At 54.9% G+C, this 17,676-nt stretch overlaps 1 protein-coding gene across 1 annotated transcript in view; it reads left to right on the top strand.

Annotated features, from left to right (window-relative positions):
• Positions 1 to 17,676, top strand: part of NGEF (neuronal guanine nucleotide exchange factor) — a 101,136-nt gene that overhangs the window by 34,952 nt on the left and 48,508 nt on the right. The gene's annotated exons all lie outside the window — the stretch shown is intronic.

The following is a 17,676-nucleotide window of genomic DNA, read 5'->3' as shown; positions in this document are numbered from 1 at the left end:
GGGCCGGCGCTGTGGCGCAGCGGGTAAGCCACTGATTGCAGTGCCAGCATCCTATTTGGGCGCCGGTTCGATTCCCAGCTGCTCCACTTCCGGTGCAGCTCCTGCCTAATTCACCTGGGAAAGCAGTGAAAGATGGCCCAAGTCCTTGGGCCCCTGCCACGCACGTGGGAGACCTGGAAGAAGCTCCTGGCTCCTGGCTTCAGCCTGGCCCAGCCCTGGCTGTTGTGATCATCTGGGGAGTGAACCAGCAGATGGAAGACCTCTCTCTCTCTCTGTGTCTCTGTCTCTCCTTCTCTCTCTGTAACTCTGACTTTCAAATAAATAAATAAAATCTTTTAAAATAGAAAGATAATAATGGAAAACACAATCAAAGCAGAAGAATGATAAACTAGTCTTCATCAGAATTTTAAATTTCTACTCATTAAAAGGCAGAAAAGTTAAGAGATAAATCATGGACTGGTTAAAAAAGACATTTGCGGTGCATGCATCTGATCAAGAACTATTAAAAATATTTAAAGAACTCCTACACATTAAAAAGAAAAGGACAAATGGCTTGGACAGACACTGCACGACATCCATGAAAAACCAGCATACACAGAAAAATGGCTCGACCTTGTCAGACCAGGGAAATACAAACTAAAACGCCCCTCTTGGGTGTCCGCATCTCACATGGGGGTGCCTGGGTTTGATACCCAGCTCCTGACTCCAGCCCCCCTGCCTGACTCCAGCCCCCCTGATGCAGACCCTGGGAGGCAGCACTAATGGCTCCAGTAATTGCATTTTTGCCACTGGGTTGCGTTTCCAACTTCAGCCTTGGCTGTGGCAGGTATTTGGGGAATGAACGAGGGGTTCAGAGCTCGCACACTCTCTAACTCTGTTCCCCCACCCCCAGGGAACAGAAACCCATGGGCTGCAGACGTGTGGGCCTATTTCTCGTCTTTTTTTCTGTTTCATTGATCTACCTACCCTTGTGCTAACACACAGCGCCTCAAATACTGTAGCTTTGTGCTAAATCTTAAAATCTGGTAGGGGAAGCCCTCCTACCGTGTTCCTTTTTGAGACAGTCTTGGCTATTTTAAGTCTTTGGCATTTCCATATAAATTTTAGAATTAGTTTGTCAATTTTTACACCCCCCCCAATCTTCTGGGATCTTGGTTGAGATTGCATTGCCCTATCCATAAATCTGGGAATCGGTGCATACGCGAGCTAGCTTGAGGCAGCCATTCCACAGCGCTTACCTATTTCAGATCAGCATACTGTGGTGCAGCAGGTTAAGCCACCACCTGCAAAGCCAGCATCCCAGGAGAGCACAGGTTCAAGTCCCTGCCGCTCTGCTTCTGACTCACCTCCCTGCTAATGCGCCTGGGAAAGCAGCAGGGGACGGCCCAAGTGCTTGGGCCCCTGCACCCATGTGGGAGACCCAGAGGGAGTCCTGGGCCCCTGGCTTCTGTCTGGACAAGCCCCGACCATTGCTGCCTTTAGCAAGTGAACCAGCGGATAGAAAACCTTTTTTTCTACCTCTCTCTGTAAGCCTACTTTTTAGATACAGTGCAATAAATCTTCTTTTAAAGTTTTATTTATTTACTTATTTGAAAGGTAGAGTACAGAGAGGCAGAGGCAGAGAGAGAGAGGGAGAGAGGGAGAGAGGGAGAGAGGGAGAGAGAGAGAGGTCTTCAATCTGCTTGCTCACTCCTCAATGGAAAAAATGGCCAGAGCTGTGCCCATCCAAAGCCAGGAGCCAGGATCTTCCTCCAGGTCTCCCATGTGGGTGCAGGGGCCCAAGGACTTGAGCCATCTTCTACTGCTTTCCCAGGCCACAGCAGAGAGCTGGACAGGAAGTGGAGCAGCCGGGTCTGGAACTGGTGCCCATATGGGATGCCGGCGCTGCAGGCGGGGCTTTACCAGCTGCGCCACAGCGCCGGTCCCTACTTAGGAGTTGTAACGCTCTGTTTGTATGTCCCTTTGGGTTTTCCATGCACACACCCCTGCCGTCTGTGCACAAAGACAGTGTTATTCCCATCTTTCCAACCCGCGTGTCCTCTACGTGTTTTTCTTGCTCTATTTTATTGCGCTGGCAAGGGTGCCGCTTACTGCTGAACACGAGGAGGACAGACAGCTCCGCCTTGTTCCCTGGTCAAGGCTGCTTTGACCGCAAAGAGCCAACGGCTGCTCAGATTGGTTCAGCTGAAAGCAGGCTGTGGCAAGGGTGCTGGAAGCCCACAGAGTCCGCATGGAAGAGAGGAAACCCAGGGGGGAGACGTCGCCCAGAGCCAGCCAGGGCCATTCTTCCCCAGGGGCCCCGGGGCCCTCTCCTCCGGGCTTCTCTCTGTGGGTTGCTCTGTTCTGCTGCTGCTCTCCCCAGACAGCTTCTTCCCCCGGCCTGTCAGCTTGTGCACGGCCCAGAGGACAGCCCCAGCCAGTGGGACCTCCCACCTGGCTCCCACAGCAGACAGAGACTGGCTTTTGCGTCTAGAATGTATTTATCTTTTATTTATTTATTTTTATTTGAAAGGCAGAGGGAGAGTTAAAAAGAGAGAGAGAGAGAGGGAGAGGAGAGGAGAGGAGAGGAGAGGAGAGGAGAGGAGAGGAGAGGAGAGGAGAGGAGAGGAGAGAGAGAGAAGAGGAGAGGAGGGAGAGAGAAGAGGAGAGGAGAGGAGAGGAGAGGAGAGGAGAGAGAGAGAGAGAGAGAGAGAGAGAGAGAGAGAGAGAGATGAGACAGAGAGATCTTCCATCCGCTGATTGACTTCCCAAATGCCCACGACAGCCAGGACTGGGCAAGGTCAAAGCCGGGAGCTGAGAACTCGATGCAGCTCTCCCCTGTGGGGGCAGGGCCCCAGCGTTTGAGCCACTGCCTGCTGCCTCCCGGGGTGTGCACCAGCAGGAAGCTGGATTAGAGACTGAGCCCGGACTCACTACGGGATGTGGTCATGGCAAGTAGAGTCCAAACTCTTCTGCCAAACATCTGTGGCTGAGTCTAGAATTTCTAAGGGAAAAGATATGGCTGGCCACCCTTAGTCTGCTGTTTCTCTCTGGGCCAATCAGCTGAAAGGTCAAGAATGCGTGCAACCATCCCCACTGCCAATGGGAGATGTGCTTGGGAGAGGAGTCGGCACTGTGGGGTGACGCCTGGCTGGGCTTGCTCCAGGCGCTTGTCCCCACATGAGAAAGAGTTCAACAAAGTCTCAATGAAGAGACTTCAAGGTGAGCAGCAAAGCAAGGTTTATTGAGGGCGAAAGTGCACGTCCAGGAACGAGTGTGGCGCGTGAACTGCAATCAACAAGACCGGAGCCGTCCTTTTGCACTTTCTGGAGACACCGGGCAGGGGACGGCTGGGGGGGCTTAATGAGGCGGGGCTTGGATACCACCCATTTCTGCGCCTTTTCTTGGAAATCTTCAAAGGATCATATCTTTCAGGTGCACCATGGGAGGGGGCGTTGGCTATGATAATTTTATTATAATGACCTAAAGATCCTCGTGGGGATGCATCCTGCAGCCATACTGGATATTCCTAGCTGATGCTGGTTCTGTGTTCGCTACATCTCTGAACCTACCGTTTCCACCACACAGAAGGGAGGGTTGTTTGGGCAGCACACGGGAAGGGGCTTGGATGTGCAGACAGGGCTGTCACGTGGGTCAGCCAGCTGGTTGGAGCTGTCACCGCTGGTTGGCTAGGACTGACACGGATGGGGCTGGGGGCACCTGCACCCGTGGGCTTTGCAGGACTGCAGCAGGCGGGGCAGCAGGGCCATGCCGTCAAACCTCAATCCTCTTGCTCTCGCTACCTCCCTGCCCCCATCACTGGCAACCAACCCCAAACATAGCTGGTGTAGCTTGAGGCTGGAGCTCACAGACAAGAGAGTGCAGAAGGGAACGGGGGGGTGGGGGGGGGAAGGTGAGGAGTACCCGGGAGCTCACAACACTTTCCTAACAGCAGGTTCTATTCTTACTATGTTTATTCAAAAATAAGAGTCCCTGTCCTGACTCTTCTCCCAGGAGGTTGGCACAATCCTGAGCTCTCCCTGTCGGCCATGGCGGCCCAGGCAGCATTATCTCTAGGCTCCTTTAAGGCAGGACTTGGCACATTCTGTCCCCTCCTGAGCACTTAGCCTGAGACACGTCAGAGGGGCTTCATACGTGTAGTGGTTGATGAGTGAATGCGATTCCCCAGGCAGAGGTGGTAGCCTCTCGCAGGCACCCCTGAGCAGGCTGGTCTGGTGGTGTGGCAGGGACTGTGAGGCCAGGCTCTTGCCAAGCCCGGTCCCGTGTCACAGGACAGGTGCGTGCTCCGGCAGATGCAGGAGGAGCAGAGCATCGTTCAGACACCATCGCCGCACAGGTTTCTTCCGGAGATAACAGACGGAAGACGGAGTGCCCCGCGGGGCAGCACCAGCTACCCGCCTCTCGCCCCTCCACTCGGGTGCTGGCCGGGGTCCTGGCAAGGCCAACCCGGCTGCGCGGGGTAATTAAAGGCCACTGGAGCGTTCGAAGGCCCTCAGACCTGGGGACCAGGCTGACAGCAGAGAGGATCGAATCCTTTAGCTCTGAAATTGTTTACACTGTCTCGGAACAAACGCCACTGACTTAGGGTCACAGCCTTTGTAGCTGGTTTCCCATACCCTGCGCAGGGCTGTCTCGTTTTCAGCAGTTCTAAACAAGCATCCCTTCCGTAAGTGGAAGGGACAGACCCCTCCCCCACCACCTGCCCCACAAGGCTGCTGTGGTGTGGGCTGTGGGGTGAGGCGGCTGTCTCAGGTCTGGAGCAGCTCCCTGGCTGCCCCCGCCCTCACCCAGCACAGCGCTGGGTCAGAGGTGACCACACGGAGGCTCAGAACCTCGCAAGGAATCAGATCGTCAGGGTTCAGTGGAAAACATCTTGGACGGGCCGGCACCGCGGCTCACTAGGCTAATCCTCCGCCTGCGGCGCCGGCACACCAGGTTCTAGTCCCAGTTGGGGCGCCAGATTCTGTCCTGGTTGCCCCTCTTCCAGGCCAGCTCTCTGCTGTGGCCCGGAAAGGCAGTGGAGGATGGCCCAAGTGCTTGGGCCCTGCACCCCATGGGAGACCAGGAGGAAGCACCTGGCTCCTGGCTTCGAATCAGCGCAGCGCGCCGGCCGTGGCAGCCATTTGAGGGGTGAACCAACGGAAGGAAGACCTTTCTCTCTGTTTAACTCTGCCTGTCAAAAAAAAAAAAAAAATAAGAAAACATCTTGGACTTTGACATTGACAGTAATGATAATAATGGGCTTTGGGAGCAGGCATTTTCTTTTTTTAAATTAAGAGAGAGAGAGAGACAGGGACAGAGGTCTCCCACCCACTGATTCACTCCCCATATGCCTACAACATCTGGGGCTGGGCCAGGCCAAAGCCGGGTCCCAGGAACTCCACTCGGGTCCCCCATGGTGGCGGAAAGGAACCGTCACCGCACGTTAGCAGGAAGCTGAAGGGTAGCAGAGCTGGGACCCTGCTGGGGACGCCGGCAGCCCGAGCGGCACCTTGACTGCTAGGCCAAATGCCCTGCCCTGAAACATGGACTGTTCTGGACCCAGACTGCGTGTGTAGCGTCCTGCGGTCTTACCCTCTTCTCACCTCTTGGACTGTCCGTGCAGGGCTAGTCTGGCTCTCCTGGCTCCTCGTACCTGTTACTCCAAGTTTCCTGACGTGGACCTCGGCCCTGGAGTCTTGTGTCATTTATAACATTTTCTGTCTGTGCTTTAGCTTTGCAACACTTAACAACTAAAATTCAGTGCTGGGGCCGGCGCTGTGGCGCAGTAGGTTAATCTTCCGCCTGCAGCGCCGGCATCCCATTTGGGCAGTGGTTCTAGTCCTGGCTGCTCCTCTTCCAATCCAGCTCTCTGCTGTGGCCTGGGAAAGCAGTGGAGCATGGCCCAAGTCCTTGGGCCCCTGCACCCACCTGAGAGACCGGGAAGAAGCTCCTGGCTCCTGGCTTTGGATCAGTGCAGCTCCAGCTGTTGCGGCCATTTGTGGGGTGAACCAATGGAAGGAAGACCTTTCTCTCTGTCTCTCCCTCTCCCTGTCTGTAACTCTACCTGTCAAATAAATAAATAAAATCTTTTAAAAAAAAATTCGGTGCTTCCAGCTTCGCCTCACTGCCAACCCCTCCTGCACATCTTTTATTTCTCTTTTTATCTCACAATTTAAATTGCTAAACTTCTAGGGGTTTGGGATTTCCACATACGGCTTTATTTCCTGTTTCTTGTTGCCTGCAATCCTTCAAATGCCTTTTTATTTTATTTACTTGACTGACAATAACTAACTTTTTAGTGCCCTAGTTCTGATTAACTTAAACCAAACTTAATTGCTCTTCTTAAACTACAATTTTATTGGTTCTGTCGATCATTCATGCATTACACTTGTATCACACTGGCTTATCTTTTTCTAAACTTTTCAAATTCTGAATGTTTAATTGTTCCCTAATGGGCTGCCTCTGGGAGGATGTGGAAGGCAGGAGAGCAGACCCCAAGCCTCAGACCCTGCCCTGCCCTGCCCTGCCCTGCCCTGCCCTGAGCAGCCCAGCCTGGTCCTTGTGGGGGCTGTCCCCACACGGGCAGAACAGAGAGGCTCTGAGTGCCATCAGCCCTGAGCCTTCCTCATGCTGTGTCTTGGTCCATTGCAAGTGGCTGTCACAAAATACCTGAGACCAGGTGCACGGGCTTCTCAGGCCTGCAGTGAAATACCCAAGTCAAGCTGCTCACTGTTCAGGAGGTTCGCAGTCCAAGATCAGGAAAGCGATTGGCTGGCCACGTGGTGAGGACCGTGGAGGTCGATGGTGTGGTGTGGGTGGATGAGGCAGGAAGCAGAGGGCCTGGGCTTGGCTCAGCCCTCTGGTGAGAACAACCTTCTGAGCTCATGCCCCCAGTGACCTAGGCCTTCCCACGAGGCCGTGATTGGGTTAAGTTTCTGCTCTCCTAGTGCCATAAACTTATGACTGGGTTTGAAGTCCTGCTGAGTGCAGGAGCCAAGTCAAGTCCAGACCACCGCAGGGGCAGTTTGGACAGAGCAGGAGTTCATCTGGCCCACAGCTCTGCGGCCTGGGAAGGGCCAAAGCAAGGTGTCGGCATCCGGCCAGGGCCTGCTTCTGCAGCTCACCTGGTGAGGCCACCCATGGTGAGACAGAGCACAGGTCCAGCTCGGGTCTCTCTTCCCCTTTGGGCAAAGCCACTGGCACCATCATGCCCCAGCCCCCTGAGCTCACCCAGCCCTAATCGCTTCCCAAAGATCCCCTCCTCCAGATGCCATCGCCTTGGCCAGCCATTCACATACCAATGTAGGGATCAGTTTCCAACATGTGAGATTTCCTGGAACACATCCGAACCACAGCCTGTGGCCTTGAGCAAGTCAGTCCTTGCTCTCCCCAAGCCCCAGGGGAGGAGCTGAGCCTGACCAGAGGCCGCACACAGCACACGACAGAGCCCTGAAGACACACAGCGTGGTTCCATTTTTGTAAAAGTCAGAACCACGTCACACTACACAGGGTGGCCTTCCAAGGCACAAACCCTAAATGTAATCCCAGAAAATGCTGGAAAAACCCAGATCAAGAACGGCCTGAGATCTCCGAAGACGATGGGGTGATGGAAGTCAAGCAAAGACAGAGAGACCATTGCAGAGTGAAGTCAGGCAGAGGCTGGACAGCCAAGGGTACTGGGGGGCCCTGGGTAGGGTCTGGCTGGGGTCTGTTTACTATGGACGACACCACTGGACACAGCGGAAATTTGAATGGAGTCTGATGATTAGTCAGTAATAATTTATCAAAGTTAACTTCCTGGGTTTGTTTAAAGTTTTAATTATCTATTTATTTATTTATTTATTTGAAAGGCAGAGTGACAAAAAAAGAAAAAGGGAGAGAAAGAGAGAGATTGCCATCCACTGGTTCATTCCTCAAATGGTTTCAATAGCCAGGTCTGGGCCAGGAGCTCCATCCAGGTCTCCCACGTGGGTGCAGGGGCCCAAGGACTTGAGCCATTCTCCACTGCTTTCCCAGGCTCATTAACAGGGAGCTGGGTCGTAAGCGGAGCAGCCAGGACTCAGACTGGCACTCCCCTTTGGGATGCCGGGTGACAAGCCTCAGCGTAACCTGCTGCACCACAGCTTCCTGGTTTTATGGTTGCGTCTCGGTTCTATAAGAGCAAGTCCTCGCTTGTGGAAAACACACACGAAAGTATTTGGGGATGAAGGGACATCAGGTCAGCCACTGACCCGCCAGCGGCTCAGGAAAAGTTAAATAAAAATTCTTTGTACCGTGCTTGTAACTTGAGATGCGTTTAAGATGAGAAAGGAAAACGTAGCGTGGTGAGGAGAAGTACAGGCTTGGCCTTAGACCACTTCACTTCCTTGTTTGTTTTGGTTTTTTGCCTGCGTTTCCCTGTCTTTAAATTGAGAATGGCTCCAGCACCTTACTGGTAGGAGCACTGGAAAGAAAGATGACTTCGTACCAGAGAGTCTGAGGACAGCAGTGAGGGGCTTGGAAGTGCTCTCCACCTGCCACGCCCTCCACCACACTGCGTGCACAGTCTCCATCCAACCCTCAGCTCGGCTTAGCCTCTTCCCCAGAGGCCTTCTCGGCCGCCACCTGCCATGCTCCCAGAGCGCCTGGAGCATCCCCAGCTGACAATGAAGGAATGAGTGGACAGATCAGTGAATGAATGAATGACCAGGTGCGAGCGTCCCCTATCAGAGAGGATAGAATGAAGTACCTGCCTTGAGGCTGAGGGTGGGAGTGTAGCCCAGCTCCTGAGGGCTCCACCACACTGTCATTGACATAACAGGCAGCCCCAGAGGTGGGCAGTGCACAGCCGAGCCCACGGTGCAGCCCTGGCCGCGGATGAATGGTTGCCTCCGTGGACAACTGGTCAGTTACCCCTACACCAGCAGGGGCGGTGAACGGTTCGCCGTCAGCCGCTATCAGACACACTTCGTCGTTACTGGCAGGTGTTTCACCCCTCCAGACTTGAGGAATCGGCTCATTCTGTGTTCATTTTTCGGTAAATCTGTTCTGAGCACCTCTGCCGCTCTGAGTGGCAGTGTCTACCAGACAGTCAGTCAACCTCCGGCTTTGCCTTTCATTTTAGTGCGTGGTTCCGTGGGAGTAGCCCACTCGGCCTGGAGCTACTGGAACACTATCGGGGGCAGATCTAGTAACCACAGATTGATCAAGGCGATTGATCGTGTGTCTAAGACGTTCTGGTGGGAAGACGACAGAATCAGAAAACAGAAACCCCCAGCGTGTGGTTTGGTGAATCACGGCATGTCCAAGTCGATTGCACGCAGAGCCTCAACGCCGTGGTTACAAGGCACCCACTGCTCTTCCGCGTGGGCACCTCAGAACCCCCGGAGCCTGGGGGGGGAGGGGGGCAGAGACAGCCATGTTGAAGGGAGCGAACAGAACGCCACTCAGTTCCTGAACTCCGTCCGTGGTTTGGCTACTCGGCAGGGGTGCCGCAGGAATCAATTTGCTGAAAGCAAAGAGTGTCTGCCTCGTAGCAGGCCCACGGTATCCAAATGTCGGATTCCGACGGCGGCTTTCCCCCTGCAGTCCCGCTGTCCTGGAGCTGACAACCACACCTCCAGTTCCCGCGGGCATTACTCCAGCCTCCTCTCTGAAGACCCACCTTTACCCGCCTGCAGGGTGCGTGGAGCCCAGGTCCTGCCTGAGGCCTGAAAACCCCTGGCCCCCGCAGACGGAGCTGGCTAAGGCCTCTTGAAGCCCGGGAAGCCCTTCTGTCTTTCTGATCATTGGGTTTTATCCCAGGCCCTCCCAGCGAGCGGGCTGGCACCTTATCATGTCGCATTTCCCCTCCACCTTCCAATCTGCAGAGCTGTCTCCACGGAGCTGCGTGTCGATCGCACGCCCAGGGTGCAGAGAAGGGGCTGTCAAAACTCCCACGTCTTTTTCTCCCTGTGGGGGGAACTGGTGATGGCAGCCCCTTCGTGCAACACTGCCAGGCACAGCACTGTCAAGGCTCAAGGTCAAGGTCTAACCTTGCCGAGTAGAGCTACAGCACGCTCTGTTTGCATTCCCAGTAACAGAGGGAACCTGCCACGTCTCAGGAGGGCACAGCTCGTGCCTAGGAGCCGTGGTGCAGGGGTGCAGCCTGTCTGGGCGGGTGCGGCGGCAGACACGGCTCAGTGTGTGTCCGCTCTGAGCCCTGGCTCTGGCACACAGCAAACTCACAGAACGGACAACGGCGCTGGTTGTCTTCCTCACTCACTGTCCTGGCAAAAGCTGAGGGGTGGGTGTGTGGTCGCGGGCTCCAGGGTGGCACCGCGCACCGCACGGCCTGGGATCCTCACCCCTCCCATGCAGTGTGGACTGGCCCCAGCCGCCAGACCGCGTCTGACTAAGAGGTTCATTGAACAGGGTGTGAGTCAAAGGCAAGGTCATGAAAGACAAGTGTAGACTGACTCAGCAGGGAAGCCAGCTCCGCCCGTGGCCCACGCGGCTGGGAGCTCACACTTCTTGCCAACAACCTGGGCTTGGAAGTGGAGCCTCCAGGCCTGGCCAGTGGCTGAGCCATAGCCTCAAGGGAGGTCCTGGCCAGAAGGGACAGAATGAAAGCTGCTGACCCCTGGAGCCCTGTGTCACACAGCAGTGGCACCAACACACTGGGCACATTCAATATGCCGGGGAGGCGGCCGGGACGGCTCAAGTGCTGGGCCCCTGCCACGCACGTGGGAGACTCAGATGGAGTTCCAGCCTCAGGGATTCAGTCTGGCTCAACTCTGGCTGCCGTGGGCATCCGAGCAGTGAGCCAGCAGACGGAAGGGCTCACTCTCTCCCTCTGTCTCACTCACTCTCACTCTGCCTTTCAAATAAAAAATAAATAGGAATGGGATGTGATCCAATAGACACAATCCCAATGCTGAGCAAAGCCTGGCACCCCGGCCCTCGGACAACCCCTGCCTTTCTTCTGCTCCCCACACCTGGGGGTTTACCCGACTCCCCCCTCCCCACACATACACTCCACCCAGCCCTGAGACAGCGGCCACTATTGCCTGCAGTGGGGGCGGTGCCCCGATATGGCAGTGGCTTCACCCACTGCACCCCAACACCTGCCGATGAGCGCTGATGGGGCGCCTGCTAGAGTCTGGGCTCTGCTCAGGTCCTGGGGGTTTCTCTGTGAGCAGAAGACGCCCACGTGGGGCCCACGTGCAGCAGGTCCTGGAGCTCTGAGGTCCCGAGCTTGGAAGGTGACTGGCGAAGGCCTCTCTCTTCCCCAGCCCTGCACCAGCCCAGCCCCACTCCTGCCACGTTCAACTGGCTCCCTCATCCCTTCCTTTAGTCGAATGTGCTACTTCGCTAACCACCTTTCCCCTTCTTCCCAACTTTGTATAAAGACTCGAAGCATGCAGAAAACAGTGCAGTTAACTCCCACAGCATCTCAATCCAGATTCAAAAAACTGTGAACTCCTGGCACATTTGGAGTCTCTTCTCTCTCCTCCTCCTGAATGCTATGAAAGTAAAATACAGACATTGTCATTCTCCAGCCTCAAATGCCCAGAGGACAACTTTTGGGGACAAGAATGCCCTTCTCCAGGAACACGGTACCTACACCACACCTACGGAAATCAACCACGGCTCCAAAGTAATCCCACACCAGCCTGCGTTCAAATGTCCCCCCAGTGTCCTCAAAATGGCTCGCACGGCTGGAATTTGCAAATCAAGATTGGGGTGCCGAGACCTTAGCCAGTTGCAATAATCTGATTGTTCTTTAGACTACGTAATCAAAGAATTCCTCCCTTGTGTTGTTTTTTGTTTTATTTATTTTTTTATTTGACAGGCAGAGTTAGACAGTGAGAGGGAGAGACAGAGAGAAAGATCTTCCTTTTTCCGTTGGTTCACCCCCCAAAATGGCCGCCACGGCCGGCGCTGCACCCATCCGAAGCCAGGTACTTCCTCCTGGTCTCCCATGCGGGTGCAGGGGCCCAAGCACTTGGGCCATCCTCCACTGCCTTCCCGGGCCACAGCAGAGAGCTGGACTGGAAGAGGAGTAGCCGGGACTAGAACCCGGAACCCATATGGGATGCTGGCACCACAGGCGGAGGATTAACCAAGTGAGCCACGGCGCTGGCCCCTGTGTTGTTTTTCGAACGTGCAGGTGTGTGGCGCAGCGTGGCCCCGCCGTAGGTTTGTGTGACTGCCTCCTTGTGTACTATTTAATTTGTTCTTTCTCTCCCCATACTGACTTTAAACTGGGAATTAGGGCTTGCTGCCTGATTAGATGCAGAGTGGATATTGTTAGCAAAAAGGCACCAGGGCTGTGCTTGAACCTGAATGGTCAGGAAGCTCTCGTATCAGCCAGGCTTGGGCACTGGGTTTATCTGGAAGCTGCAGACCGCTTCCATGGAAGAGATAATTGCAAATCATAAGCTGTCTGTCCAGCGAGCATTTAGCTTACAGAAATATCTTCTCCCTTTTGGTCTTTCAACCAATGGCTTTCAACATTGGCTACTGATTCTCCCGAGCCAATTATTCCACCAAGAATTGTAAAATGGAGCTGTCCTCGTGTCCCGTCCTCTTATGGGAGTTGGCTTCCTTCTGCGGAGACTGTGTCTTTGTTTTTTGATTTGTTTTGTTTGTAGAACACTGTGTGGACTCATGATTGGGGGATTTTTCTCTTTAAGATTTTATTTATTTATTTGAGAGGCAGAGTTACAGACAGAGAGAGGGAGAAACAGAGAGAAAGTCTCCCATCCACCGGCCGATCTGAAGCCAGAAGCTAGGAGCTTCTTCCAGGTCTCCAAGGGGCACAGGAGCCTAAGCACTTGGGTCATCTTCCACTGCTTTCCCAGGCCATTAGCAGGGAACTGGATCAGAAGTGGAGCAGCCAAGACTTGAGCTGACAGGTTCCTGCCATCCACACGGGAGACCCAGGGAAACACAGAGCATCTCCATGGGTTACAAGTGAGCATACATAAGAAGCTACCCTCAGAGAAGCGCTGCCTTCCACCCCACTCGGGAAATACCCGTTTTAGGGGTTTTCCTCCTTTCCTGGGGTTCTTTTCTGGGGGAAAGAGTGGGCTTGCAGCTGTTGGAGCCGAGGTCAGCAGGCAGCAGGCTGCTGCCGTCTCACACCTGGCGTCTCTCGCTCACGCCACGGATCCCTTGCTATCAGTTCAGACACCTGTGTGGCTCTGTCCTGGGCAGAGGCCAGCTTGCCTTAGCTCCCTTTTCCTAGGAGTAATGAATGACACTCCAAGGAGCGAAACAGAAGCTCACTAAAGCATGCTCCGAGGAGGGAGGCGCCCGTGGGGAGAGCACTCGGAGCCCGTTTTACTGGTTGGGGGCTTTTACCCCTAACGTCTGAGGGGCTTTACTGGTGATGTCACCAACGTGCTCGTGATTGGCATTTGTGATTGACAGCTGGGAGTCACCTGCTTTTCAGCTCTTACCAGTCTGCCTGAACTCTCATTTTATCTGGATACTTGAACCACAAGTTAGACTGCCGACTGGGTGGGCTTGGATGGGTGCCTGCAAAGAGCGGGGTCCTGGGTCCCTCCCCGCTTGGGGGTGCAGCCCTGCCCCAGCCGCTCCGGCCTCACTGGCTGTGGGCAGAGCTTGCGTCGACATTCTGTGGATGCTACTGCTCTCCACTGCGTGGTCACAGCACAGGGCGGTCACCCCATGTGTTCAGGAGAGACACAGAGGTCGTTGCCCATACATGGAAGGGGAGTGTGCAATGCCTTGCACGTGTTGGTGTGCCGTGTGCTGTCACATTTGAGTGTCGCTTCCTCCTAGGGTGGCACTGCTGGGTCAAAGGGTAAACGCTCGAGCAATTCTCGCTTTTGTGCAGTCCCCTTCCCTAAGGGACGGAGGACTGCTCGCCCACCAGCGCCGGTTTCCCCTGTTCGTCACTGAGCAGTCCCACTGGATTTCAGTCCGGAAAATCTGAGACAACTGCACAACCAAAGGAGACGCACAGGTGTGCAGTACTGGAAGCCAGGGCCCAGGTGTGAGGACCGGACAGGGTGGGGGGACAGGGTGGGGGACGGGGTGTGGGGGACAGGGTGGGGGGACAGGGTGTGGGGGACAGGGTGTGGGGGGTCAGGGTGTGGGGGACACGGTGTGGGGGACAGGGTAGGGGGACAGGGTTGGGGAGGACAGGGTGTGGGGGACAGGGTGTGGGGGGACACGGTGTGGGGGACAGGGTGTGGGGGACAGGGTGTGGGGGACAGGGTGTGCGGGGACACGGTGTGGGGGACACAGTGTGAGGGGGACAGGGTGTAGGGGACAGGGTGTGGGGGACAGGGTGGGGGGACGGGGTGTGGGGGACAGGGTGTGGGGGACAGGGTGTGGGGGACAGGGTGTGAGGACCGGACAGGGTGGGGGGACGGGGTGGGGGGACAGGGTGTGGGGGGTCAGGGTATGGGGGGACAGGGTGTGGGGGACAGGGTGTGGGGGGACAGGGTATGGGGGACAGGGTGTGGGGGGTCAGGGTTTGGGGGACAGGGTTTGGGGACAGGGTGTGGGGGACAGGGTATGGGGGACAGGGTGTGGGGAGACAGGGTTTGGGGGACAGGGTGTGGGGGACAGGGTGTGGGGGAATAGGGTGTATGGAGGACATGGTGTGGGGGGACACGGTGTGGGAGACACAGTGTGGGGGGGACAGGGTGTGGGGGACAGGGTGTGGGGGGGATAGGGTGTATGGAGGACATGATGTGGGGAGACACGGTGTGGGGGACACAGTGTGAGGGGGACAGGGTGTGGGGGGGATAGGGTGTATGGAGGACATGGTGTGGGGGGACACGGTGTGGGGGACACAGTGTGAGGGGGACAGGGTATGGGGGATATGGTATGGGGAATACAGGTTTGGGGAGATACAGGGTTTAGGACACAGGACACAGAGTTGGGGAACACAGGGTCGGGGGATACGGTGTTGGGGGACACAGTGTTGGGAGGATGCAGTGTGAGGAGGGGACACGGTGTTGGGAGGGACGCAGTGCGAGGAGGGGACACGTGTGCTCCCAGGTTGTCCGGAGGGGAGGGTTTTTCTTTTCTGTCTCTTCTCTGACCCCCGAGAGGAGTCCATGGCGTCTCAGAAGCGCTCTCCCGGCGGCAGGCTAGCATCTCTGTCTTAGATCTAAGAGTGAATGCTAATTCCACCTAAAACCATGGACCCCCACCGCACCCCCCACCAAGAAGAGGCAGGAGAGGCCGAGTGAGGCCGAGCCTGCATCCTCACAGATGGCCTGGCGGACCGAGTGGCTACTGAGACGGGGGTCACTGAGCTCGGGTCTCCACTGCTGGGCAGGGCGCGGCCCAGCTGCGAAACCCGGAGGGGCAGGGTGGGGGGAGCAGCCGCTTTGGTTAGCGGGAAGGAGGGGCGCACAGAAAGACAGAGATTTCACTCCTTTGCCCTGCCCACCCCCAGGGGTGCTGTGGCAGAAACAGGGGTGCCTGAGCGATCAGCCGTCTGCAGCACCGGCATCCCATGTGGGCACAGGTTCGAGTCCCGGCTCCTCCACTTCCAATCCAGCTCCCTGCTGATGTGCCTGGGAAAGCAGCAGAGGATGGCCCAAGTCCCTGGCCCCTTGCACCCTCGTGGGAGACCTAGAAGAAGCTCCAGGCTCCTGGCTCCTGGCTTCAACCTGGCCCAGCCTGGCCATTGCAACCATTCGGAGAGTGAATCGGTAGATGGATGATCTCTCCTCTCTGACTTTTGAATAACTAAGTAACTCTTTACAGATTTTTTTCATTTGAAAGACAGTGACACGTACACAGAGAGAGATCCTGCATCTGCTAGTTCACTCCCCCAGTGGTCACAGCAGTCAGGCTAGGCCAGGCCAAAGCCAGGAATTGCATCCAGGTCCCCCGTGTGGGTGGCAGGAGCCCAAGCACCAGGGCCATCCTCCACTTGCTTTCCTAGGTGCATTTGCAGGGAGCTGGCTGGGAAGCGGAGCAGCCAGGACCCAGGAACTGGGACTCCAATGGGGCTTACCCCGCTGAGCCCCACCGGCCCTCCCTCCCGGTGACTGCTTGGAGAACTCTTCCCACAGGACTGTGGCTTCGGTTGGAAAGGAAGCAGCTTTCTGGTTAGGGCTCATAGCCGGGGATTACGGAAGGAGAAGGGGATTTCTCGGGAAGGGACTATTTTTATAAGCACCAGCAGATTAGAACATGAGGCAAGGGCTTTAATTCTAATGATGCCAGGAAGCAATTTCTTTGCAAAATTGGAAGTCATGATTCTTTGAAAACTGGAGAGTTTGTTCAGAGGTGGATTTATGTAACAAGTTCAAGGATGCCTCCCCACCCCAGTCAGGTACATCTAGACACTGCAACACAGCCCCACCGCCTCAGTCAAGGTCCTCAGCTCCCCTGCGCTAAGTGGATGCCCGTGAGGGGCCTGTTGTTGCTTTTATAAAGCGACTTTTCCCTCCTGTTACATAAGTGGCACATTTATTATAGGAAAAGTTTTAAGCACATATGAGTAAGAAGAGGAAAATTCCTTCAGGATCCAACCAACCAGCTACCAGGACTGTGAAATAGTTTTGCTGATCGTTTTTCCATTCCTTTTAAAAGAATTCCAGACATCAAAGTCTATTGACAAACAGAATGGGACCACACTGGCATCCAGTTTTAGAACCTGACGCTTATTAAATGCTCTTCTAAAATCATTCTAATGGCGCAATATTCCATTGCAGACTCGTGCCATAACTTAAATAGTATTTTAATACTGGGACATTTAGGCTGCCCAATTCCCTATTATTAATCACATCACTTCCTCGCAGCTAAATCTTTTGGAACAGACTCTTGGAAGATGCTTGGGAGACATTCCTAGAAGTAGAGTCTGCAAGGTGTGTGCACGCTCACAGAGTGGCGATGTGTGTTGTCACGCTGTCCTCTGGAAAGGCCATAGCACTTTACACCACCGCCCCCAGGGACGAATGACAGCCTCCATGCCGTGGTGACTTCTGGCTGCTCATTTTTAAAGCTCTCTGATATCTGTGTTTCCAGAATGCTCTTTGGGACCGGCGCTGTGGTGCAGCAGGTTAAAGCCCTGGCCTGAAGCACCGGCATCCCATATGGGCACCGGTTTGAGTCCTGGCTGCTCCACTTCCAATCCAGCTCTCTGCTATGGCCTGGGAGGGCAGTGGAAGAAGGCCCAAGTCCTTGGGCCCCGGCACCCATGTGGGAGACCTGGAGGAAGATTCTGGGTCCTGGCTTCAGATTGGCTCAGTTCCAGCCATCGTGGCCATCTAGAGAGTGAAGCAGTGGATGGAAGACCTCTCTCTCTCTCTCTTTTTCCTCTCTGCCTCTCTCTGTAGCTCTTTCAAATAAATAAATCTTTTAAAAAAGAGAGAGAAATACCATGCTTTTCTTTACTATATAGTGCTGCTGTCACCAGTTCCAAAGAGCTTTGAATTTCAAGGAAGAAAAGCATTTGCCACCGTGCCAAAGCCTGGTTAAGACCCTGGAACCGAACGGTTTGGGGGCCGTCCTCTCAGGGTCTCTTGCAACGCCATCCATTTCCGCACACCGGTCTATTCACAAGACCCAAGTCCTTCGACAACTGGTCCTGGAGACTCCACAAAGAACATTCTTTCTACAGCTGTGATAACCTTTCATTTCAAGAGGAAATGAAAAGCTATTTTACTCTTTACTTCTGGCTACGGAAACACTTCTCTCAAGTCCATTTATTTACTGTTTTCAAGGAGCAATGGA

This window comes from Lepus europaeus, chromosome 1 (genome assembly GCF_033115175.1).
Source record: "Lepus europaeus isolate LE1 chromosome 1, mLepTim1.pri, whole genome shotgun sequence".
NCBI lineage: Eukaryota > Metazoa > Chordata > Mammalia > Lagomorpha > Leporidae > Lepus > Lepus europaeus.
This window is presented reverse-complemented; position numbering and strand designations above follow the sequence as displayed.